The sequence below is a fragment of the Hemibagrus wyckioides genome, linkage group LG19 (assembly GCF_019097595.1).
Source record: "Hemibagrus wyckioides isolate EC202008001 linkage group LG19, SWU_Hwy_1.0, whole genome shotgun sequence".
In the NCBI taxonomy this organism is placed as follows: domain Eukaryota; kingdom Metazoa; phylum Chordata; class Actinopteri; order Siluriformes; family Bagridae; genus Hemibagrus; species Hemibagrus wyckioides.
This window is the reverse complement of record NC_080728.1, coordinates 6340932-6367093: the sequence shown is the minus strand read 5'-3', so window position 1 is coordinate 6367093 and position 26162 is coordinate 6340932. Positions and strand designations below refer to the sequence as shown.

Here is a 26162-nt window from a genome sequence, read left to right as displayed (position 1 = left end):
CAGGCACTCCATTGTATCAAGCAGTATAAACAAATGAATTACTTTATGGCCACAAGTCTGGCATAGAATTCTTCAGGACACTTTTGGCTTTCAGTGTGAGATGTTTTTACCTCTGTTGGGTTAACCTTACATAGAATTTTAATGATTGAAGATAAGGCCTTCAAATTTTAGATGCTTAAAAAGCTCTTACATCTCAGAGAGCAGAAATGGGTGAGATGTAAAGCCAAAAAAAAAGAAAAAGGTTTTTGGGGAACCTTTATTAATTATTAGTATATTGCCCCTTGTAAGTTAGGTAAAAAAAATTGCTTATGTAAAAATACTTAAAGCCCTGAGTGTCTACTTTTAAACGGGCCATTAAACACTGCAGAGAGAGAGGGCAAGGAAATTCTGTGCTGAACATGAACACAACCAAAAAAGAGCCAGAAATTCTATTCTGATAAAAAATAAGAAAAAAAAAAAAAAAAAGAGTTAAAAAATAATAATTATTGATATAATGATGAACGACTCGTAGTAATAGGTGGGAAAAAATGTTGTTAGATAAAAAGCCATGGTTCTACTCATTTATAATTCTGCCTGAGAACATGTTTTCCACCTATTGCTGAGTCTTTCTACCTATATATATCTCTATCTCCTACATTTCTGAGGGGCTTTGTATCTAGGGGAAACTTCAATTTGGGCTGCATTTCCACACTTGTCTGGAGTTCTGATTACGGCCTACTTCTGAAAGTGACACAGATAAAAACAGTGAGCGGCGGAAGCACAGCATGCAGATGAAAGCCTGGCTGTGGGGTTCCTAATGAAGCCCAGGATGATCATGATTAGAAGTGGAAAATCATGATTATTTTAGGGACGTCGCTCCTGTCAGACAAAGCCTCGCTCACTGGAACCCATCCAGCGACTCCTTCCGTGTGGAGCTGGATGAGACGCTACACATGTCTCTTATAAGAGCATGGTCCTCTTCCTTGGCTAGCATCTCTGGCAGAACGTTATGAATGGGTGTGTTTCGGCACACAGCTAAATCTTCTCACACAGCCCTCTCTACGACACAGAAAATCTAACTAGCATGTGCTTTGTTTTATTGCATGCATATTTCGCATATGGAGGCACCGCTGTGGCCTGGGTGAGGTCACTGGCTCGGTGCTGGAGGTACGAAGAATTAAATCTCACATTGTCTTTTATCAATCTGAATGCACTTTGTGTCTATTTCTGCATCTGTATGCATCTATCCATCGACTGATCAATAGACAGACACAGGCAGACAGACAAGGGTTCTGGGATCTGGCAACACAATTAATATATCTAGCTACAGTATCCGTTCATAAATATTAAATGTGTTGCCAGATCCGAGAACCCATTTTCCCCCAGCGATGAGAACCAGATGTTTGTAGTCATGTTCCTGAATTCTGATCTTTTTGCTTTTCCATTCTCTGCTTCTCCTAGAGCTTAACCATGCTTCTGGTACAGTCATAAAAGGACATTTCGATTCTTTTCTTCCTGCACACTCACTATTAGCAGAAACATTTAGGAGATAAAACACAGTCGTCCCTACACTACATCCATTGATGTTTATAGTAGACTGCAGTAGATATTATAGTAGACCAGCTGTTAGGCATTTTGTCTATGAGCACTGCAAAATAAATGGTGTACACAGTTTTTGTGCTTATCTGCACTGCATTATGAATATTAAGTACTGTAAATATTTAAGAAAAATAAAGCGCTGATAATTGTGCAGTTCTCCTCCTATCTATAAATGAGGCAGCTTTGGACAATCATTTCGATCATTTATCATAATATTTTGAATTGAGAAGCCTAGGTGGGTATCCACGTATGCGTTTCCAAACGCATGCACACACACAGTGTAATATACAGTAAAATCAGTGTTTTCGCTCAGAAAGATGTGACGTTTCACCCGTCAGTGGCCTGTACAGTGTACAGTCAGTGTTTCATGATTTTGCATGACTCAAATCAGCTTTAAAGCTTTCTACAGGGGGATGCACATGGCTGTTCCATTAACGTGACTCAGAGCGCAACTCAGTATGGTTTGGCATACAGCACAAAACCAATGAAAAGGAGAGAAAAAAAAAAGAAAAAACCATCAGGCAAACTGGCAGGGACATCAAAACTACAGTCTCTGCTCATGGAACACCCATATTACACATTACAGACCTGTCTGTCTGCCAACTGAAAATGGATATAGCTTGAGATGCAAGACAGGTTCGAGACTCATAAAGCAAGGCCCTTCCCTCGATCATGAGCCTCAGCCGTCATCCGTCTAAGCAACTGAGCAAAGAGCTAAATGAATTATAAAGCTGCACCACAATAAAAGCCCAGTTATGGACGATGTGGTTGAGTGAGGTCTCTGAACTTTCATCCCTGAGTCCATGGTGTAAGACTGGGAGACCACTGAGTTCTACTGGAAACTGTGATTACCCAAATGTGCATTCGTGCACACACACTCAGACTCAGGAACCCATAGACTTTCCTGCTAGAGCTTCCACACTCTATCTTTCCCACACATGCAGTAAGGGTCATGTGAGGTTAGCATGCAGGGCAGAGAGTAATGGTCTCGTATTTCTTTTCTCACCTCTGACACAACTGCTCTGTCGCTCAACCGTGCATGAACATCTAAAAGTTAAAATTCTGGAAAATCTGCATGTGAGTAAAGTTGGAACCCCTATGGTTAACTTTCTGACCTTTTTTATTCTAGTTGATGAGGTCCATACCAGAATGCCTTCTGCCTCTCTGTGTGAAACCATCATCCAGAGATGGATCAATCAACCCTCTTTCTCTTTTCCTACAGAAGGTTGCACATTTCCAAACCTTCATCTCCTGCAATCCTCCTATCTCGCATGACCCCCAGCTTCCTGCTCTCCCTTTCAGCTTAGCCGCAGGGCATCTGGACGGTCAGAGAGAGCAACTCGGAGCCGCAGGCGTTCAAGCAAATGGGGCATCTAACTACATGAAGGTCTTATGAAGCATGGCGCTACTACATACACTACAAATTCTTGTTTTTACAGGTGTGTGTGAGAGCCGTACATACAGAGGTGCTGCACACACACTGAGAAGATCTGGGAGATGAAAAGGAAAACGAAAGTTTTTATATTGCCGTTTTCCTTTAATAAACATCAAGTTTCCCCTGACTGGGCAAAAACGAACTGATAAGACTCACTGCTTTTCAGTGCAGTAATCCATAATATTGTTTGGATTTTGTGACTTTTTTAACATTTAAAAGTTTTAAAGAGCACAGCTGTTCAAAAATAGGAGTAAGCTAGAGCAAGGACAAACATATTACAAAGAGCCGATAGAATAAAGCTCAAAGAAATGGCAACAAGAAAGACATATGGGGGGAAAAAGAAAGAAAATAGTACAGAAAAGGGAGACAGCCAAGAATATCCAAAAGTCAGACACAGTGTATGGGACAGACAATTGCTGTATGAGAAACAGTAGGAGGCAGAAATACACTTGAATATAAAATCTCAGTTTACCAAAAAGAAAAAACACACACATAAAAAGGGAAAAAGAGAAGTGCTCAGTAACTAACCAAAGCTGAGGTCAGCTACACTACTGAGTACTGACCACTGATGTATCCAGTGGCACGGTGAAGGAGGGAGGAATTTCAGAAACTAGCATAAAAAGTTAAGTGAGACGAAGGAAATGCTTCAGAGAGAAAGCAATTTCACTTCTCATCACAAGCTGCGAGGGTTAGAGAGCGAGAAATGGGACAAGGCCTATAAGAGTGCAGACTCATAAAACCATTTCACTGCTCATTTCTCATAAAACACTCGCTCGCTCACTCTCTCCCTCACACACTCCACTCTTGCACAATGATGAGGGCCAAGAGACGAGCTGAACTGTCTGAGCTCTGCTTAACTCGCACACACTCCATTCTACACACTAACCACCTAACATCACTCCCACACACACTAGCACACAGACACACATGCACGCACAAATGCGCACACGTGCAAACACACGCAGAGAAACAAAAAGACACACCCATACACACAGAGTCTGAGAGCTGCTCAAAAACAACAGAGCAACCCTCTTTCCCAGGAGCTTCTATCCAGCAGGGGAAAGACTGATGAGTATATATTTTTAGATCTGCTTTGGTCTGTTTATAATGGATATATACTGAGTGCGTGTTTGGAGGCTCATTGGGCTGCTGGAGTGCATTTTTGTTTTTTGATCCTGTGTTCCAACAACACTGAAAAATCGTGATCAGACACAATAGCAGGCATTTTGAAGGAAAATTATGGGTTTACATTAAAAAAAATTCCCCCCATTTTGGTTATGGACCCATTTAGTACAAAAGAGCTAGACCTATGCTGTACCTCCATTAGCAGATATGCAGCCTGGCTTAAACGAGCTGGACTCGATCCTAATTTGTGCCACCACTTTAGGTTTGTTTCCAAACATCCACCATTGCCATAAAAATGTCCCAAAAGAGCCTGAAATCCTTCATGTTATCTAACCCATGTTTCAATAGCTACAAGCCGAACCTGATGACCATGGCCCCCGCCACCAACACATCTACTCCTTTGTGCTACTAATGTGTGCCGGGAACACCATTAATATATATTTCAAACATGAAGGAAGCTCAAATGTGTGAAAACCGGTTTCACACAGTTGACCTTGCTGTGACCTTGACCCTGTCTGGATCAACTCCATTATATAATCCATTCATCTGATGATTACAATAAAATGTATAAATCCCCAAAACATATAACCACTCATTCTCTGCTAAAAAATGATTCCAGAGCAACGAACAACTTAAAAATATTATGTCTCCACTACTCAGTATAAAAATAAACATGAGGTTTCTCGTTAATTTGAGGATCTTTACATTGTGTACCACTGAATAAGAGGAACTACATTACTGCAATATATAAACTGTTCCTCATCCATCCTTTAATTTTATATTACACATATATATTTAGTCAGAAAACTGATCAGATGGCCACTTGGGTTAGGCGATATGACAAAAACATCTCAACACCCGAAACCTTTCCTATGTATCTATGTAATCCTATCCTATGTAATTTCCTGTGTATCATGATATACAGGCTTGATCAATCCTTTTTCTTATTAAAACACAGAATTACAGAAGATTTTCAAGAGTGTATATTCATAAAGCACACACGTCTCACTGGATAAGTGTTTTGTAATTTATAGAGAAGACATGTTAAAGAGTGTTTCGGGTGGTTTTGATCTTTTCTCTCGCATCACTTCATAAGCAGGGCCTCACACACAGTGCCAGAGTTTACAGACTGGTATGTCTTGGATTATTTGCCTCACAGACATTTGGAGAAACCTGGCTTCAGGTCAGAAATACCTCAGCCTGAGCTCCAGAACTGCTATTTATTATTAGAGCAAAGCATACACACAAATTCTATTAAAACACTGGGAAGGCATGTACAATTATTGTTGTTTTTTTGGTTTCTTATTTTAAAAAAGGAATGCCGTTTTTTCTTGCAATAGATCTGCTGAGAAAATCTGCACTTAACCTGCCACTGAAATAAAATAAATATATAAATAAACACTGATGCTTTTTTTGTTTTGTTGCTTTGTGCTACTGTACAGTCCATATAAACGTATTAATCAATTCATTAAAAAAATGTCTCAGCAATATTCTCATTAAGTCTTGCGCTCATCTAATTAAACCCTTTCTAGCGCATCCAAGCCCAGCCCACAGGGGGCGTCATGCTTTACACTAGCGGCAGACATGTTAGCAGCGGACATGTTCCCCCCCCCCCTCACACTTCTTTTTCCTTTGGTTGAGAGCAAAAACGTATTGTTTATCCTCAAACAGCTCAACGTTTTCCATATATAGCTAGTTTGCCAAGTTTGTGCCTAAAAAGTAGGAATGGAAAAATCATGACGCTACGGGTCAGAAACAGTTTAGCAGTGCGTTTGTGTATTTTGCACAGTTCTCACAGAAAGCAGCAACAAAAAAAAAAAAAAAAAAAAAGTAAGGTCCTAGTCTATGGGCAATTTCTGGGAACTGTGATTGGGGTCATTTTATTGTCGTTCAACTGCTCTGCTCTATTTTTTTTGGCAAAAGAAAAGATGAGTGAATGCTAAAAGGAAGAAAGCAATCTGTGATTGGGGTTAAAGCATGTTGCTGTTGTAAGATATTACTAAATATGATTCATATAAGAGTTTATCTGAGGTCACCTACCTACACCACCCCTCTCAACCAGAACTCCCGAAAACTACATCTTATATTATAAACAGATTATGGAAGTAATTAAAGGAAGCCCCCTACAGGACAAAGAACAGGTTTAATCATAAAGTCAAAAGCCAGATGATGTGTGTGTGTTCTAAGCTGCGGCTATATTCGCCAATATTTGCAGCGTGTCAATATTTTACTAGCTGCACGAAGGCACTTTGGAGGAGAGACGGCTTCGCTTTCATTGCTGAGTGAATTGTGAGGCAGCTTCAGCTGAAGCACTTAATGTGCTCAATATTCTCCTCTAAGTACTGCTGCGGTTTTATTTACCAGAAATATCAGCAGCTTTATCATGTCTTTATAGTTCGATGGGGATTAATCAGACACAAACTCAGACACACACTCAAGAGACAGACACACACACACACACACACTTGACATGGTACTAGTGATGGTGCTGGAGTCAATGTTGTAAAATCTGATCTGCATTTTTACTGGTATGATAGCCGATGAACAGACATGGGAGTTTCACACAGAGTAATATTAAATAAAATAACAGCACCCTCCAAGTTTTCAGAACATTTCCACAGGAGAAAGTATCCAGCAGTTTGAGCTTACACCCTAGTGCTGGAACAAGGCATGAAAAACGTCAATGGGAAAAACCCCAGTAGACTTCGGCTCTGTATGATGGGCTGATCCACCTCAGTGGGACATATTATGTGCACAATACACACACAAACACACACACACTACTCTACAAGCCAAAAACCCTCAGTGGTCCTCACAGCAATCTCCTGAATCATGGATTCACCCAGTAATACACACACTCCTTTTCCTGCCAACGACGGTGGACAAAAATGGTAATTAGTGCACTGTGGGCAAGAAAGACACAGGAAGAAGCAGGTGAGCAAAAACAGGATGAGGATGGAAGCAGAGATGCCACATGAATCATCAGATTCACACATGCAAGCCTAATTGGTCTCAATGAGTGAAGAGGAGGAGGAGGAGGAGGAAGAGAAAGAGGAGAAAGTGTGAATCTGCTTCTGTCTCCAGTCGCCATGATCTATACAGAAGGAGCATGAAGGCCAGTCATGCCGAAACAGATCTAAGCACTGCCACTGTGGTGTCCAGCTCTAAGTGAACATATAAAGAATAAACTCTTGTGTACACAAAGTCTACAGCCAATCTGATTAAAGATGAAAGGCTGTAGTGTAGTGAATGCGCATGCCTGCCTGCACTGTTGAAGCAAGCCCACTTAATCTCCGTCCTACTTTTCTGTTCCAGACATGAAAGAACTTCAGAGCATGAAAAAGAAGGGACACACACACAGAGTCTGGCCAACAATCATCAACTTCTGTATTTTTCACAACAGACCGTTTCTTCCAACAAGCATCACACGAGAAAACTTTATAGTCTGCTGTTAAACAAATACACTTCTAGACTGCTGACATTAAAGCGCCATCATCTCCAGAAAAAACAACACAAAACTTTGGAAACATGCAACCTGTTAGAAAATCAGATGTCGGCTTTAAAAGTGTCTAAAAGAAAACTTTCCGTAGTACTTGGCTTTGAGTTGAGCTGAAGTATGGTTAACACTGCTTGCCAGATCTGTCTCGCTTGCCCCCTACCTCGAGAGCAAGATGGAGGATATTTGATAGAAAATGCCAACAGCACCTGCTTGGAGCCCAGGAGGCTTGGCGCAGGCCGACTGATGCCACCATTGTATTCATCACATGGCTCTGATGAAGCCTCCACCACCTGGCCAGCTAAACCTCCTGCTGTTACTGAATGCTTACCTATTCACTGAAATGATGAACTGAAATGAGCATTTATAATTTAACTTTTGTGTAAGAAATGACGGACTCTCTCGCCAGTACAATGACACAGCAACTTGACATACAGCTGCTACACTACATGGACTCATGACCTTCATACTCATATGTGGTTCTTCCCTAAACTGATTTCACAAAGGTAGAGTAGAAATGTCTAGAATGTCTTCATATGCTATAATATTACAATTTCCCTTTACTTGAACTAAGAGGAACCCTGTCCCAGCATGACAATGCCCCTGTGCACAAAGCCCCTGAGCTCCATGAAGACATGGTGGTTAGAATGGAAGAACTGGAGTGTCCTGCACAGAGCCCTGACTCTGACTCGACCCCACTGAACACCTTTGGGATGAACTGGGACACCGACTGAACCCCAGACCTCCTCACTCTTACAACATCAGTGTCTGATCTCACTAATGCTCTTGTAGCTAAATGATCACTAATCCCCACAGCCACACTCCAACATCTAGTGGAAAGCCTTCCAAGAATAAGCAACAAAAGGGGACTAAATCTAGAATGTTGGAAGGATCACATATGGAGATGACGGCTATGGATGATAGTTGTGTGAAGCATAAATTTTGAAGCCGTTCTCAGCGTGCTAGAATACTTGCAAAGATCCTTCTTACATCTCTGATACACATCACTGTTGTTTGTTGTCAGGAGTTCTTTCAGACAGACTAAAATACTGTTATGGTGAGTGTAGAGAATAAAGCAGGAATGCAGGCGCAACACTAAAAAGAGACACAGAGAAGTGTTTGTGCAGTGAGACCATTACTACTCTTTCTACCACTCAATCTGACAGATTGTCTAAGACATGAGGATGGCCTGGTTACCATCACAGCTGGATAACTTTATTCCCCTCAGGCATTAAATCAACAAAGGCCTGTTCCCAACTTAAAATAACTTGCTATTTCCAAAAATCAGCCTCTCCAACCACACACACACAAAGAGAGAGAAAGAAATAGGAGGTGCATTATTATTATTATTATTATTATTTTCCAGCTTGTTAGTAAGGTTCATGAGGCATTGAGACTGGAATCTCAGAATGCAACAAAATAGACTGTGTAATTACAGGAAAAGTGGGAGAAAATTGTGGGAGCTTTTCACTGTCATGTGAGTGAGTGGTCATATATGACCGCCTTATCTGTCTTAACTGCCTGGACAGGTTTGTGGTGATTTACATTAGGCTACTAATTTACTACCAGTACTAACTAGTTTATTTTGATTTTGGGAAAGCTATGTTAATTGGATAATATTATACAGACGGATTAAACTGAGTGAGTAGGATTAAAGTTTTTAATCAGACCCTCCATGATTGTGTTTATAATTATGGGCAGAAAATGTCTGAATTTTTTATTTATTTATTTATTTATTTTATTTTTTTTACATTTGTGATGCAACTTGCAGTTTTTGTGTGAAAAACTACTCGAATTGGTGAAACCTCCAGCACAGGATTCTTCTTTTAAACCTCTACACGTGAAGACATGTATGTAATGACTCTCTATGAGAGCTGTACTCTTATTTCATACACATGTGATGGAAGAGGGTTTTGCCTGAATGTCTGTTGCGATGACATCATACAACGCAACTTGGCGTAAATCTGTGGAAAATCTGCCGTAATTCTGAAAAACTCCTACAAATAACAGAGATTGTTTGCTTTTATGTTCATTTCTGCGTTCACAAAATTAAGGTAAAACTAAGGTATAGCTATAAGGTGCATTTCTAGCACTGGGTAGTTTCCCGAGTTTCCAGAAGTAACCGACAAAATCTGAATCTTACTTCTACAACATATTATACACATATATTTGGAGCATAAATATACATAGTGTACATGTACACACACACACACACCCTGCAAGGTTGTTGGCAAAGCAGCAGGTCGAGCGTCTGGTCATCTGTATGGCTTCGGCAGTAAATGAAAATGAAACGCACCGCCGAGCTTGGCTCTAAGAGGAGCTGTCACCAACACACTTGGCCCTACTCCTTCAGCGTTTCTGTGATTAATGGTACACAGTGAGAAGAAAGAATTTGGCTAAACAAATGCCTGAATGGATGCCAGCGTACAGATCGCAGGAGGCATCTCTCAAAAGATATAAAGCTGAACATTCATCATATCTGTTGCACTGAGCAGAGCTGAGCACTGCTCACCCGAGCCCAAGCATGAATTCAATTAACAATGTTTATTTTAATTCTCTTAGAATAGTGCATGTGGTTTAAACAAGGATATGATGGAATTGTTATATTTAAAGCTAGCGGTGTCATATAGCTGTGTTCATGCTAAGCATTAACACACCAGTTCCTGTATATCATTAATAGAAATAAAACTAAAAAATTTTATTAATTAAAATTTGGTCATTTTCCTGAAATAGAGGTTTGTTTGTGGGAAAGCTCCAAAAATTACATTACTTGGATCTTCCCACTCAGAAGTCCATATTTTTCCCCTAGTTTGAGGGTGGGACTTTCCCCGACACAAGACACCGACATATTTCACTAAGATTCTTAGAGCATTAATGGCGAACTTCTTTGTAAAACGATCAACACCAGTTTCAGGAGAACAGAATTATACTGGGAGTGTCTGACCTTTGGTAATGTTGATGAATTAGAATATGCTCATGAGAGCTACTCCAATCAATCCACCTACAGAAACAACAGACACGTCTTTCCTTCATGGCCTGTTTGTGTCTCAGCAAAGAGGACTAATATGCTGCATTGGACTTGCTTTATCACAGTAAATCATAGTCGCATTCAATATATGAAGCACAGAGAAAAGAAATTGTATATACACATCATAACAGATAAAGTGTTCACTTCGAATGCTCTACAAAGACATTCTGATTTAATGTCACTTGTTGAACTCTTGCTATTTTTGGAAGATAAATGGGAAGATTACCCCCAAACTGAGCGATAAGAATTTCAAGTCGAGGGTTTTTTCTTCTTTGGCTTTTCCTGTTTGAATTTTGGGAATTACAAACTGCGACCTTGAGTTGAACACTGCAATATTTCAACTAAGCCAGGAAGTATTTTAACATTATGTTCTTTAAGCTACTAAACATAAATTAGCAGAGGGTCTGGACTGCTGTAGAGGCTAGGAGTCTAGGTAACTAGTCTGTTCCTATTACAATCTGTGTAGCTTCTTAATCCAGTTACACGCTCGAAGCAGCACTGAAGTCCCTGATTCGTGACTTTAACAAATCAATACAGCCACCACACAATCTGACAAACCAACACAGACTTCAGGTGAAAATCTGTATCTTCTATACTTAAAATTATTATTTAGACTTAATGTTGCAGGATAAATGTAAAAAAGCATGGCCACTTGTTTCTGGTGGAGCTGAACATGGGGTAGCCAAACCCTACCAGATGTCAATCACCAAAAGCAAAGTTGAAATGTAAACATATTATCTGCTCTATAAACAACTGCTTTCTGTAATGTTGATAAAATTGATGGAAACATGCTGCCACACTACTGAATACCACTGACCTCCAGTAATCAAATATCCTGAAAGACAAACAGTGTCCACATTCGGACGATTAGAGTGAAAGAAAGCAGGGGAAGGAGGGATGGAGTTGTGTGGGGGAGAGGGGGAAAACAGAAGGAAACCGACAGACTTCAAGCAGAGGGAATGGGGGAAAAAGCCAGAGGGGACAACGCAAACATTCCTGACATGAGAGGAAGAGAGAACGAGTGTAAAAAGGAAGGAGGGGGAGGGAAGGAGGAGATTTGAAGACTGTGGGAAAAGATTATTCAAAAGCTGTAATGTTCATAAAACTGTGTGTGTGTGTGTGTGTGTGTGTGTGTGTGTGTGTGTGTGTGTGTGTGTGTGTGTGTGTGTGTGAGAGAGAATGGACAATGAATTTAATGAACGTTTCTCACATCTCTTTAAATAATAAGGCAAAACAAATAAAGGTTTTATTCCAACAAGCAAATAAAACTGAGCAACTATTTCCACAATAACCTCAAATCTCTTACAATTGTTTAGACCAAGTTACATAATTATACCCAGATTAATTTAAATAAATTGTGACTCAAGAATCAGCACTTAATAACAGAAGCCAGGACAGCGCTGGATTGCACAGAGAATGAAGAACGAGACCACATTAGAGAACGTAGGGAGAAGCAGAAAGGGGAGGAGGAGGAGGAGGAGATGGAGGACAAACAGGCCTCCAAGGCTTCACATCTGGTTGTGTTCAGGATGTTTGGGATTCCTTGGTTGGCTGTTCTGAGTCTTTGTGCCATGGCAAACTGTTCCAGGAGAACGCAAATCATTTCATAAGCTGAGCAGCATGAAGGATTTAAAACTCCACGAGTCGGAGCAAATTGGTTTCTCTTTATGAATGTTTGCCCATGTTAGCAAGCAGAGTGCTTTTTCAGACTATACTAATTCTGTAAATGTCAACTATGTTTAATAAAGATGATAAATCTGGGAAGAGACTCAAAAAGTGGTAAAGCATAATTTATCTATAATATAAAGGTGATGTGATGAACAGTAATATGTTTGTCGTAGAATCGAGCTGCTTTGTCACTTTTTTATTCAAGACTTGAGGAACTCGAGCTGAGTCACAGGTCATGAACTACAGAACACCCACTGAGTTTACGATGCCAAGCCATGTTCCCTGTCCCTAAAGTTCAGGTCTAGCAGCAGAGCTTAAACCTCAGGCAGCAGGAACGTCAAGCCTGGCTCTGTTTGAGCATGCTGACTCAGTTATAGTAAGGACAGAGGAGTTCTCTTCCACAAAGAGTCTTCTTCAGACTGGCCTCCCAGCTCTTTAGAGACCAGAGATAGTATCAGAGACATAATACTATTGACACGGCTTTATGAGCAAACATAAATTACACAGCGTCGAGGGTATTATTTGCACTGCAAAACTTCCTAATGGGAAAAGAATGAAAACACTAAGATTTGGGTTCCACCAACCCACTGACTAGTCACTAGCCACTGAGGGGAGTTGTCCACTAATCAGGCTGAGGGAAGAGGGAAAAAATACAGCAAGTCTGACAGCAAAGAAATCAATCTAAACAGAACAAGACCCCATTTTTCTGCTTTATCTGTTATCACTTTGTATCAAGTAGACAGAGGTGTGTGTGTGCGTGTGTGAGATGTACCACTTCCACTTGCTTCTAAAAGAATGCCTGCCAGTTAATTTTGCAGTCCTTTAAAGCTCGCACAATTTAAATGAAATCCGCACGCAAATCCCACAGGGACCAGTGCGGAATTGAAGAGTGCTACCAGAGCCTCGGCTTGCGCGTCACTTTCTAGCCAGCTTGAAGCAGCACTTACCGTTTCAAAGGCCAACCGAGTTGAAAATGACAGAAAAATGGTCCAGATGCTCCGTGTAGACATCACATTCTCTATGACTCATTAAGCTATTAGGAGCTTCTGCACTGGGCATTCTCGGTTTCAGAATCGATGGGTTCAGCTGAGCCGCTAACTCGCCCGCGAGTGCATTTTATTGCCATTGGAATTGATATGTAAACAGTGACGCAAATTCGTTGCACTCATTTATTTACTTTCAGTGTAAACTAAAAAAAAAAAAAAAAAAAAAGCACCGAGGTTGGAAATGTAATTTAGCCTCTGCACTGCACTATGGAAAATACAAGTAATTGACTACTTTGTTTAATCTTTGGTCTACTAGTAACAGTAAGTAGTCATGCAACACCTTTTATTTTCAAAAATGCAATATTATAAACTGATTGGATCAAAACAAAATACATGAATACCAAACTAGCTAAATCTCCCATCTCTGTCTAAAGGCACTTTAGAGACTTTACAGACTTTCTCCTACTTTCACACGCAACTCAATTGCTTTTACAGCGTCTCCAAAGCGCTCCAAGTCTCATGGGAATTGGATACCGGAGCCATAGTTGGATTACTGTCTGGATTCCTGGCTGGCTGTATATCTACACCTTACCAAGCAGGACGAGTTAAATGAGAGATTCATCTTGTCAAATCAGTGAAGGTCTGTGTAGCGGAGACAGATTAATGAAGCTGTCTGGGTTGTGTCATAGGCAGACTAGACAGCTGTCAAACAGTGAACATTTTCCATAATAGAGGTTTTATTATGGCATAAATGAATACAAATAGCTTTATCTAATGCACCAGCACTGGGAGATGCTTTACCTGTCAGCTAGGTGTACAAAGAACATGGGGCAATTTGGTTCTGTTTGTGTGTGTGTGTGTGTGTGGTCTAATCTAGCAGACCTCAAAGACAGTCACAGGAGGGAGTGGGAGAGCCACATTAAAGTTGTCTGATGTCTCTCACGCTTTGTTCCCACCTTGCTCATCTGTGTGTTTACATATTTGGAGGATGGCAGAGAAGACCAAACCGTCTGTAGAAGGATGTTAGATGTGCCATGTTCATCTGAGGTTTCTGCACTATGCCGATCTCAGTCTGTGCATGTGGTCGCTCAGTGTTCGAATGAATGCTAGACTGCGAGCTGAATTCCAAGAGCTACCAAAGAACCTTCAAGAAAAAGCTTTAATCCTGAACTGTATACGCGGAGAAAGGAAAAAGGCAATGCATTCGCGTGCAATCTGGTATATATTTGCCAGTGTATTTATTTTTAATTCTTACTTATGTAGACAGACTTTTTCCCATTAAAACTCCTATGAGTGTAGTGTTTAAATGTCCTTGTTCCTCTCAGAGTGTTGCCACAATATACTGCCATCAATCTATATTCATGTACATTATATATTTTTTTCCCCCTATACTTTATTATTCCCTTTGGATGCATTCTATTTCTATTCGATTTTTTAATGATACAGACCTTTGAAAAGCATTCACTATGTGACACACTGCCTATGTGAGGAATAAAATTTGAATGTGAATTATCAAGTGCATCCTAAAGTAAGGAATCTGGTATGAAAACGAAATGCAGCAGCAAAGACAAAATGTCTCCACCTTAGCCCAAGAGACTGACCAAGCCCTGCAATAACAATCCACAAGCTCAATCCACTGCCAGACTGACAACACACACACACACACACACACACACACACACACACACACAATATGGTTCCTGGGAGAACACTTAAGCTATAACACATATGGCTATGACAGAACTAATTAGTCTTGCTGACTCCGGGTGCAACGTTACACCATATAACAAAAAAAATGTATTGATTTCATTTAGCAGCACTGCAGACTTCTGAAACCCAAACCAGATGAGGTCACACACAAACAGAGCGCAGAGCTGTTTGACATTTCTGTTGATTATATTTCATTCCATGCTAAATCACACAGAAATCACACGATCCCGGTGGATTGTGTTGTAATGAAATCACCACCACCACCGTACAGCTATATAAAGTGCTCTGCAGAGTTATTGGCACCCATCAGATAAATAATCAAAAATGAACATGGGTGATTTCATGTCCATGAAACAGCAGTGGCAGATGTTGCTTCAACCACAGCATCTCAGCATTTTTTTTCCCCAGCACTTGTTAATAGATGCATAATTAGAGGGGAAAAAAAATTAAAGGAGAACAGAAAAGCAAAATTCTAGCTTGTTGAGAAATAGCTGAAATGGCTGCCATTTTTTAAAAAATTGGCCCAAGGTGCACTTTGTGGTGTGCCACACCCACTTTTCAAACACATGTCCCTTAATAATCACAAAGTATGTTATGAAGATGAATTTTGTAAGCTGTAGATGCAAAATCTGTAATCCGAATCGAAATATGTGCTGTATATCTGGGACAATAGTGAAAACATCAGCCATTTCTTTTAAAACTAGGGAGTTGGAATTTTTTTGTTCTCATACTGGTACTAACAGATGGAAAAAGACATCTGCAAAATATATGGAAATAATCAAAGCAAATGAAATGAGTGATATTTCAAAACATTTTTATTCAAATATAATTTTTTAAGGCACTGTTTTGCTTCTTTTATTTGTGATGTACCTGCTAAAAAATGAATTCCAAATATCAGCCCATCATTATTTTAGGTCACCTACTCTGGAAAGAATAAAACCATGGAGTCCTCTCCTTTTCTTTTGTCAACCATGGGAACATAGATAAGACCTGACGTGAACACCACACAGTGTCAATTACAGGTATAAAGCTGCTTGGTGAATCTTCATGTAACATTTTCAAACAGTATCTTGTTAAGGAGATGACATTTAGTTGACAGTTGGCTGTGCAGCTCCAAAACTCTTCTTATTTCCCTCCTTCACCAACCTCTAATATCAATTACCGGACAGCTCAACAACCATCTGTCGCGGTATCGTAGATTATCGAAAGAAAAAAATTCAAGAAATGATTTTAGAGCCAAGATGAATCATTTAAATAGAATTAATCTTAGTTCTAAATCTCGAAATTTACAGAACAGTGCTCGGTTTGGTGAAACTGATACTTTATCTAATGTTGGTTGTGTGCGTTATGCAGGATCTACACAGTCATGGTTTCCAATGAATAAGCATCGATCAACAGCAATCATGCCGGTGGCAAAACGATTGTTCTGGGCAGATCAAAAAAAGATGTGTTCAAGCTGAACAGAATATTAAATGCAGTAACACTGACAAGTCTAGGCTCTTAATCCCAGCAGCACATGGGCTTCATTTCAGCACATAGTTCTACTGTAATTGTAGTGGCAAAGATAATTCTAAATGCCAGAGTGTTCAGTGTACATAGTGGTTAAATGTGTGTGTACAGTGTAGTGGTTAGGACAGACATTTGCATGAAATGTTTATGAATGCTCCCTATTTAGCATAGACTTATTTTTTTTCTTTGTTAGTAACAGCTGAGTGCAACTAGTTAAACCTACATTAGTGACCTCAGATCTGAAAAAAGGTTAATAATGCAGGTAACACAGTAACCTGCTTTTCAAAGACATTAAATACATTGATTTGATTTTTTTAAGCGAGAAAGTTTCTTTCCTCAAATTGTTCAAGTACCACAGCATTTCCAGAGCAACCGAGACTCATGTATTATTTAAGTTGTGTCCCATATTTTATATATATACACACACACACACACACACACACACACACACACACACACACACACACACTATATTGCCAAAAGTTTTGGGACGTCTGTCTTTATATGCACATGAGCTTTAATTACATCCCATTCTTAATCTGTAGGGTGTAATATGGAGTTGTCCCACCCTTTGCAGCTATAACAGCTTCAACTCATCTGGGAAGGCTTTCCACAAGGTTTATGGGAATTTTTGACCATTCCTCTAGAGGTGAATTTGTGAGGTCAGGCATTGATGTTGGATGAGAAGGTCTGGCTCTCAGTCTCCACTCTAATTCATCCCAAAGGTGTTCCATCGGGTTGAGGTCAGGCCATGGAAGTGATTGGAAAACCTAAACTCAACGATTGAGGGGTGTCCCAAAACTTTTGCCAATATAGTGTATAAAAACACACACAATTTTTATCATTACATTTATTAGATTTTAGATGCCAACCGGTATCAGTACGAACTGCGCTCATTTACCATACCCCCATTTTGCGGTGACACACAGCTATGCAAAACTTTTCAAAGCCTGATGCATGCTGTGCAAAACGCAAAGCACGCTTACACTTTGACAACTGACATCAGACCAAGCACACATTTCTCACTTCAGTGTCACCTGGAACCGAAGCAAACTCCGCTCTCTTTCTGATATTTCAGAGTTGTTTGATGCCACCAAACTCCTTTCTTACAAACCCTTAAGCAACATCAGCACACGTGCGCATTCTTGAACCGTGTCGAGGGAGAAAAAGAAAATTTTTCCTAACAGAACAGCACTAGAACAGTTAACTTCCACAAGCACCCCCTTTTTCCTTATCCTTCCTCACACACTTCAGTCGCAAATGCAATTAAAAGTGTCACACTGGAGGAACCCCTGCCGAGTTCTTATTATTATATCTACTTCTGTAAATGCTAAAGGTCTCACCTTTCAGCTCAGCTTCACCGCGGTGATTAACTAAAGTTGTTCTGAGGAGTGTCGGCAGCGTGAAATGTCTATTATGTTTCCCAAGAACTGGTTCTGCTTCTTTTCAGTCAAATTCCCTCTTGTATATGGAAAGACCTGGCCTTTATACAAGTGTGTAAACGTGCATAAAATCTCTAAGTGCACGGCTCAGGGCAGTGACACAGAACAAACACCTTCACCCAATTACCAAAACACTAGCAGTTATGTCCCGAACACCTGTCATGGTCGTCTTCTCACAGTCAACACACCTGAATCAAAGCAATCAGCTCCTCTGTTCCCTCTGCCAGCTTTCACTTCCCATTACTCTGTGATTAATCATCCAAGCAGAGACAAAGAGGAACAAGGGAGGACCTTCACAGAGACATGGAGAGGAGAGAAAAAAAAAAGAATGAGAAGCAGCGATGTGATGAAATCAAATGAAAGGGACTGCAATCACTCTGAAGGGTTTATCTGCATGGTCGCCTAATCAAACTCTGACACCAACGAGCGCATACACACACACATACACACACACAAAACCTAATCAAAGGCTCCATCATGGAGTTGAAGAAGGAAATAAAACACATTTCATACCACTTGCTCTCTCTCTTTAACAACTATCAACACAATTTTCCACAGGTTCAATCTTTCATCTTCTGTAAGTGCTTATCCTGTTCTGGGTGAAAAACTGAGTCTGGAGTCAATCCCAGTAGCACGTAGCACTAGGTACGTGGCAGAAACGCATCACGAGTTGACTGCACATGTTGGGAACTCATCCCTCCCCTAGTCTGTCCAGATCTCTGACCTGTACGCTCTGCTCAAACAGATCTGGTTTCAAAGCTTCCACGCTAACACGGTGAGTGAAAATAAAAACAGCTCTGACTTTTGCTTTTTGTTCGGTGCAGTTTCTTCTCCTTTTCTTTTAAGTGCTAGGATTGCAGAAAACCATTAATATTTCTCAGAAACATCCCAAATATTTCAGCACACAGCAAACACAAATATAAATATACCTGACATGTTTCAGGGTGTAGTTTGCCTTTGATCATTATACATGTGACTGATTCTTTAATTAATTATGGATGTAATGCAAATGCATTAACTTTACTCCAAGTCATATTTCAATTCACACACAGCATTTGCGACTTCCATAACATACTCGTATCCCAGCAGGCCCGAGAGCTGTGACATAAGAGAAAAAAAGAGTGCCGCTCCGTCAATTCTGAGGTCTGATAAGCTCTCTCTATTCTTAGGTGTCACTCAAACATGGAAGTTTTCTATCATATGTATTTCTCTCTCTCACACTCTCTATATGCATCTCTCACACACCTACACACCCTTTCCCTGCTCTTTCCCATGTTTCTTTAATCCTCCATGCTCTCTCTTTCTGTGTTCTGAGTTCCCTAAAGCCCAGGGGTCCAGTGATCATTGAAATATGCTCCACCTGTCACTCAATCTCAGACTCAACTTACTCCTAGGCAATCAGATTAGATGTGGTCTACAGGTAGCAATTATATTGGGCAGTTTGGGGTAAACGGGTGGGGTGGAGGATTGTGAACTCAGAATCCATTGGACTGGAACAAAAAGAAAGGCAGGTGTGTGTGTCTGTGCATGTGGACTGCATTTAAAGAGAAAAATATGCTTTAAGACAGCCCTCCTGAGTCTATTTTTTGTACACCGATCAGGCACAAAATTATGACCACCTGCCTAATATTGTGTCGGTCCCCTTTTCCTGCCAACACACCTGACCCATGAAAACATGGACTCCACTAGATCCCTGAAGATGTGCTGTGGTATCTGGCACCAAGATGTTAGCAGCAAATCCTTTAAGTCCTGCAAGTTGCAATGTGGGGCCTCCATGGGCTTAAAGGATACTTACAGGATTTAAAGGACACTTTTGATAGATACTGACCACTGCAGACCGGGAACACCCCACAAGAGCTGCAGTTTTGGAGATGCTCTGATCCAGTGGTCTAGCCATCACAATTTGGCCCTTCATCAGACTCGCTCAAATCCTTACGCTTGCCCATTTTTCCTGCTTCTAACATCAACTTTGAGGACAAAATGTTCACTTGCTGCCAAATATATCACACCCACTAACAGGTGCCATGATGTGGAAACCATGAGACTGAGTGTATTTCACTTCACCCGTCAGTGGTCAATTACGTACTGATGCATCAAATCATTCATCCAATCACATGCCAGCAAGCATTAAATACATGAGCTTCATTTAATAAATCGCACCAAACATCAGAATGTGATCTCAGTGAAAATCGGCCACGATTCTAGGATTTTCATTTAAGTGGGGTCAGCCCCCAATGAGGGTAGAATAGTAAAAAATAAAAATAAATAAATAAAATAAACAGGGTAGGATGGTAAACATATTGCAGCATTCCACTGTATTTCATAGATGTGTATAACATTTGAGTACTGAACAAGCCAAATACTTCCTGATCTCACACACACACACACACACACACACACACACCCTCTGATCCTCGCTCTGCGCCACGGTCTGCTGATTGAAGGACGTGCTGAAAGACGGGGAGGAGCTGGAGTCTGCCGCCGTTTTCATATGAAATTTAAAAGGGACTGAGGCGATCACGGATTTGTGTACAGTTTATGGAGAATCGCCAAATTTTTAGGAGGGTTGAGCAGAAATGTTAAAATGGCCTAGAGATGCCCATGGTGATAATGAAGATTTCCTGGAATTTTCACACGCAACATTTCTCTAGAGTTTCTACAGAATAGTGTATTAAAAAAAAAAATAAAAAATCCAGTTCTGCTGGCTGAAATGCCTTGTTAATGACAGAAGTCAGAGGAGAACAGTCATACCACTTCAAGCTGACAGGAAGGCTAACTGTGCACATGTGTGGTGAGCAGGAAAGCACCTCAGAATGCACAGCATAAGAAAATTAGGCAGGGTCATCTACATGAGTTGATGAGCTGAACCACCATACCATGCTCTATATATCTCTACAAGTTAACAGACCAAATTGTGAGACAATTTATCAAAAAGTTATCCAAAAAAAAAAAAAAACCCCACATACGGTGCAAAAGTTATTTCCGGTCTGTGTACTTTCGTACACCAAAGCAATCGGTTCTGTTTTCTGGACCGAGAAGACAATGGAATCGATAAGAATCTCTACACACTGTCCCATATTTTCTTCCCTGCTATCTTCTTGCCAAAGGGAATAGTGTGTCCTGTGCACTAACACACACAGTCTACAGCAAGGAAAGTCCATCATTCTCTGTCTTTACGCATAATTTTCCATCTGACCATGACTCCTGTGCCGGGGTGCTCTATAACCACCTGGCTTCAATTATATAAATGTCAAACTGAAATATTTTCTACTCCATATAAGAAATCTGAGACTCTAGACCCGAGTGCGACCCGGAACAGAATCCAATATGAACAGAAATAATGCAACAAAAACACACATTTGAATCGCAGACACACTCAAATGCTATAAACCTGAACTGGCCCACAGGCTGTGTGGAGAGATTTTTTCCCCTTCCATTACCAAACAACATGAACCAGAGCGACAAGCAAGAACTGGGTTTATAGTGCAGCCATCAGGCAAGTGTCATTTATATCAGTTTAAAACCAACCCTAACTCTCAGCCAGTTCACTGACACAAACCTGGCATCAGTGGTGGTTAAACATGAACATAGAGACCACACAAGAACAGACAGTGCACACAACTGAACAGATGTTTTACTGTACAAGCAAGCATGGCGTCTGTTAGCAGATAAGAGATAAGATACCAAAATTTGGCAAAGGATGAGTGTGAAGACTCATCCGAATCGGCGTACATGACTCATGCTTGCTAAGCAATATCGAGGCGTTATGGAATCTAAAAACATACGCCTTAAAGGAGATTCTTACTAAAATTACTTCTAATTCTAATTCTTACGAAAACTGAAACCAAAAGATCCTGAAAGAGCTGGCTTTTTATTCATTAATCCAGAAACAAATATTAATTCGGTTATTCTTTTATTTTAGCCTTTAGTGCATTTCCTGTTCTAGCAATGTGCCTGAACTTTGAAGCCTTTTCCTTATTAAGCCTTTGAGGAATTTATTACAAACTGTAAAGGCTTTCATTTCCACAGCACTGGAAAATAAAATAAAATAAAATAAATAAATAAATACAGGACTGCCTCTTTCTGAGAAACCGCTCAGTCATGCATCTTATCCTGTAATGTATCAGCCTCTGATTGCACATGAGCTACCTCGGAATTGCCAGAATCAATCAGCCTTGAGTTTTCAAACATGGTTCCATAAGCTTCTCATTTAATTGCTGTCAAAGTGAATTTGTGAAAGGGGGTTTTATAAAAAGCGTTACCTGCGGATGCAAAAAATTGCTTTCATGAGATTTCAATGTGTAATTTATGAAAGCAAAATGCTGTCATTAAACTGTCACTGACCTTTTGCAGCTCCTCATTTGCATAAGAGAAGATATCTCTGTGTCATATTCAAAAATTCCAATGAGAGCAAAAGAGACATCTGTGTGGAAAGAGTGTGCTGAGGACCTACAATATTACAAGCGTACCAGGACAGAAGAATGTGAATTCAACGTGTTGGACTGTGAAATTACAGTTATTATGTATGAACAGGTCAGATTGTTCATTTTTAGTTCGCTTCACACACACACACAACCTCAAAGTTCATTTCTATAATGCTGAGTGGAGTCAATGTAGTGGCTCTAGAAATGCTTGGGATTGTGTACAAGAAGGTGAGATCTTTCTTTATGTTCCACATAAAGTTCCTTTATTCACATAGAAATCCTCACAGAATCACCTCACAGAGGTCACTTACATGATCACGCTGAATAATTCGGCCGTCAAGCAGAAGTGTTTCTATTGTTTGCTCCTGAAATAGTTCACTTTCTTTCACACTGCTCAGATGAGCGCTGATTAAGGTCAAAGCGAGAGCGGAGTGTTTCCACACACACACACACACACACTTGCAATATATAAAAAAAATCCACACTTTCAGTAGGCAAACTGACCAGGTTTCTGCTTTTTAACTCATTAATATTAAACATTGACTAGTTTAAAATTTAGCTTATCCACAGGGGCAGGTGAGGCAGAGCCACAGGGGCAGGTGAGGCAGAGCCCAACCATGTATTAGCCATTTAAGAAATGTGAATCATCATAAGAGTCAGCTTGAATTCTGTTAAAATACTGATGAACTTTCAAGTGACCAAAAACCTGTTGTTTGACCTACAAGATAAAGTGAGTGTTCTGTCAGTCTAAGATGTGCACTACATCTGTCAGTTTTCTTGTTGAAACCTGGTAGTTTGTTTACTCCCTAGATACTAGCCTACAGCATATAGTCAGTTGTGATATTCTCTCACCTTTATTATTTTTTTTGAGACGTTGTCAATAGTAATGTTGCTATGGCGTGACAAAATCCCGAACCAACTAGTTTTCTACTGCTCCATCTCATGTTTCTCACAAATAGTAAAATTATATAAAAGTTTTCTGCATCCACACACACACACCCTTCACACTAGCTGGACACATTCATCAATCATTGAAGAGGGCAGGATATACAAGGTGATGTCGCCATTGGTCAGCTGTACGTTAATAACCCACCATAACAGCAGGAGAGAGGAGTTCAGATTTTTTACATTGAATTACATTGGCCACAAAGAGTCACTTGCCCTTACTGCCTCTGACAGAAATTTCCTGCAACGTGTTACATTTCTATACAACTCTGTAGGTCATGTAATTTCTCCCTTCTGAAGAGGTCAGAGCGATTACTGCATGGGAACATACAAACCTTTTACAGAAATACAGAACAACCAAAAAATAGAAAACTGGGAAATAGAAAACACAAGCTTTAATGCTGGAATTGGAGACAAATGCATGTGCACACGTGCATGACAGCATGACAGTGGACTTCCGCTGTCCTCACAGTCATGGCCACAGCAAGACCTTGGGTAAAATTGCTACTCTTAGCAGTGCCGATCCACATCTGACATTTAACTGTGCATGGGCCCGTTATTTTCCGATACAAGAAAAAACACAAGAGAACCTCTTATACAGAGCCAGTGCATTTTTGCCCTGTATGAGGCAAAGTAGTGTGTGTGTGTGCTTTCAAGATCAAACCTGCTGAGATTTTATGGAGCAGTTTTCAGCATTTCTTCTCAAGGACTCTATTATATTCAGGAGAGACTAGTACATCCACAGATAGAAGATAACAAATGGCGCATTAGCCATGGATCAAATCTCTGGCCATTTTATCAGGGATGTGAGTCGACAGAAAAGCAATGCCCATGAAGAGATGCAGGTCTACTCTGGGGGAGAGAAGGAAGTATGGACTGAAGGAAATAAGTATGGACGGACGGACGGATGGATGGAAGGAAGAACCTGTTACATATCAGCTCATAAGTAATATACATGACATACTTGACATTGCTACCATCAGTGGAATTTAGTTAATCATTAAATGGATATGAAAATTATTCGATCTTTCTCCAGAAAAAGCGATTCCTTATTCCTCTCCATTGCCGAGTCAGAGATTCATAAATTCTGTGCATCCACTTTGCTGGTAATTTTGCAAAAAATATCTTGGACCAGCTGTTGACGAGTTAGCAGTTTAAAGCAGAGTCTCGTACATCAACCTATATTATTAATTTTTTTTTTTTGATTGCAGACAATAAAACACTTTCAAATATTGCGGACAACGAACCACTGATTCTGACTAAATTAGACGAGGTGTCGTGTCCTTCTCATACATTGGCAGATAAAGCCTGGGCAGATAAATCTTTAACAGCTTGACAGTAATGGGCACAATTATTTTAGCTTTAACGGCGAGTAACTACAGAAGCCGGAATAATCACCCTGACTCCTGCCCCATTCATCTCAGAAATAACCTCTCAGGCCCTCCGCTTCTACTCTGCTTCTGTGTTTGTTTCTCCAGTGTCTAAAATATAATCCTTGCTCTTCCCTGCATCAGATCCCTGCATATATTCGATAAGAGTCAATGTTTAAAGCAGATGTAGTCGAATAAGTGTGTGTTCTGGGGTTAGGAATAACACAATACACTAAAGCAATGCCTGTGTGCTGACTAATGGCTTCTAATCATGTCCCTATTTACACTAGATACACACTGGCACACACGCGCCACAAAACCATGTTTGAATGCATCAATCAAAGATAATTATATGTGTATCAGAGCAGAGCCTCATGCACCACTCAGGCAGTTTTAGAACCATGTGCTTTGCACAGAGTCACGCCGTCTAATGACGTAGATGTCGTCCTAAATACAGGGCACAGGACACAGCATTTCGAAATGATCTTTGCTTGCATCAGTGCGCATAATGGGTGCAGCCTTGAACTACAGCGACATCATGAAGATTGTGTTGTGTATGAAGGGATGTAGAAGAAGGTAGCATGCTTAGTCATGACACGTTAATGTTTAAAAAAATCTATAAAAAGTCTCATGCAGAGAAACTTTGGATTATAATGTACTGTTTTTCTGCTCAGTTTTTCCCCTTTAGCACTGGATGAACCAAAAGTTACACTCCATTACATTATGACCACCTGCCTAATATTGTGTTGGTCCCCCTTTTGACCCATCATGCACTGTGTATTCTACCACCTTTCTATCAGAACCAGCAATAACTTCAACAATTCGAGCAACGGTAGCTCGTCTGTCGGATCAGACCATACGGACCAGCCTTTGCTCCCCATGTCCATCAATGAGCCTTGACCGCCCATGACCCTGTTGTCACTACTGTTCCTTCCTTGTACAACTTTTGATAGACACTGACCACTGCAGACCGGGAACACACCACAAGAGCTGCAGTTTTGGAGATGCTCTGATCCAGTGGTCTAGCCATCACAATTTGGTCCTTGTCAAACTCGCTCAAATCCTTACGCTTGTCCATTTTTCCTGCTTCTAACACATCAACTTTGAGGACAAAATGTTCACTTGCTGCCTAATATATCCCACCCACTAAGGTGGAAATAATCAGTGTTATTCACCTCTCACTGCTCATAATGTTATGCCTGATCAGTATAGTTATCCTGTCATTCTTGGAGGTGTGACTGTAACACAAAATGACTAACATACATTATCTAAGTTCCCCATTACAGCCATTTCTGTATCACAGAACTTATGGTTGACTCCCTGTAAAGCTCTTCTGCCATTTTGCAGCCATTTTGTGCTTTAAATGTAGCCTTTTTCTTCTTTTTTTTAAACTGTGTGTTAAAGATGCATACCACAAGATAATAATATTGTTAGCGAGCTAGTTAC

General features: G+C 40.4%; 1 protein-coding gene across 1 annotated transcript in view; it reads right to left on the bottom strand.

The window, feature by feature from the left end:
• The window catches only part of plxnb2a.1 (plexin b2a, tandem duplicate 1), a 91999-nt gene that overhangs the window by 45559 nt on the left and 20278 nt on the right, over window positions 1-26162 (bottom strand). The gene's annotated exons all lie outside the window — the stretch shown is intronic.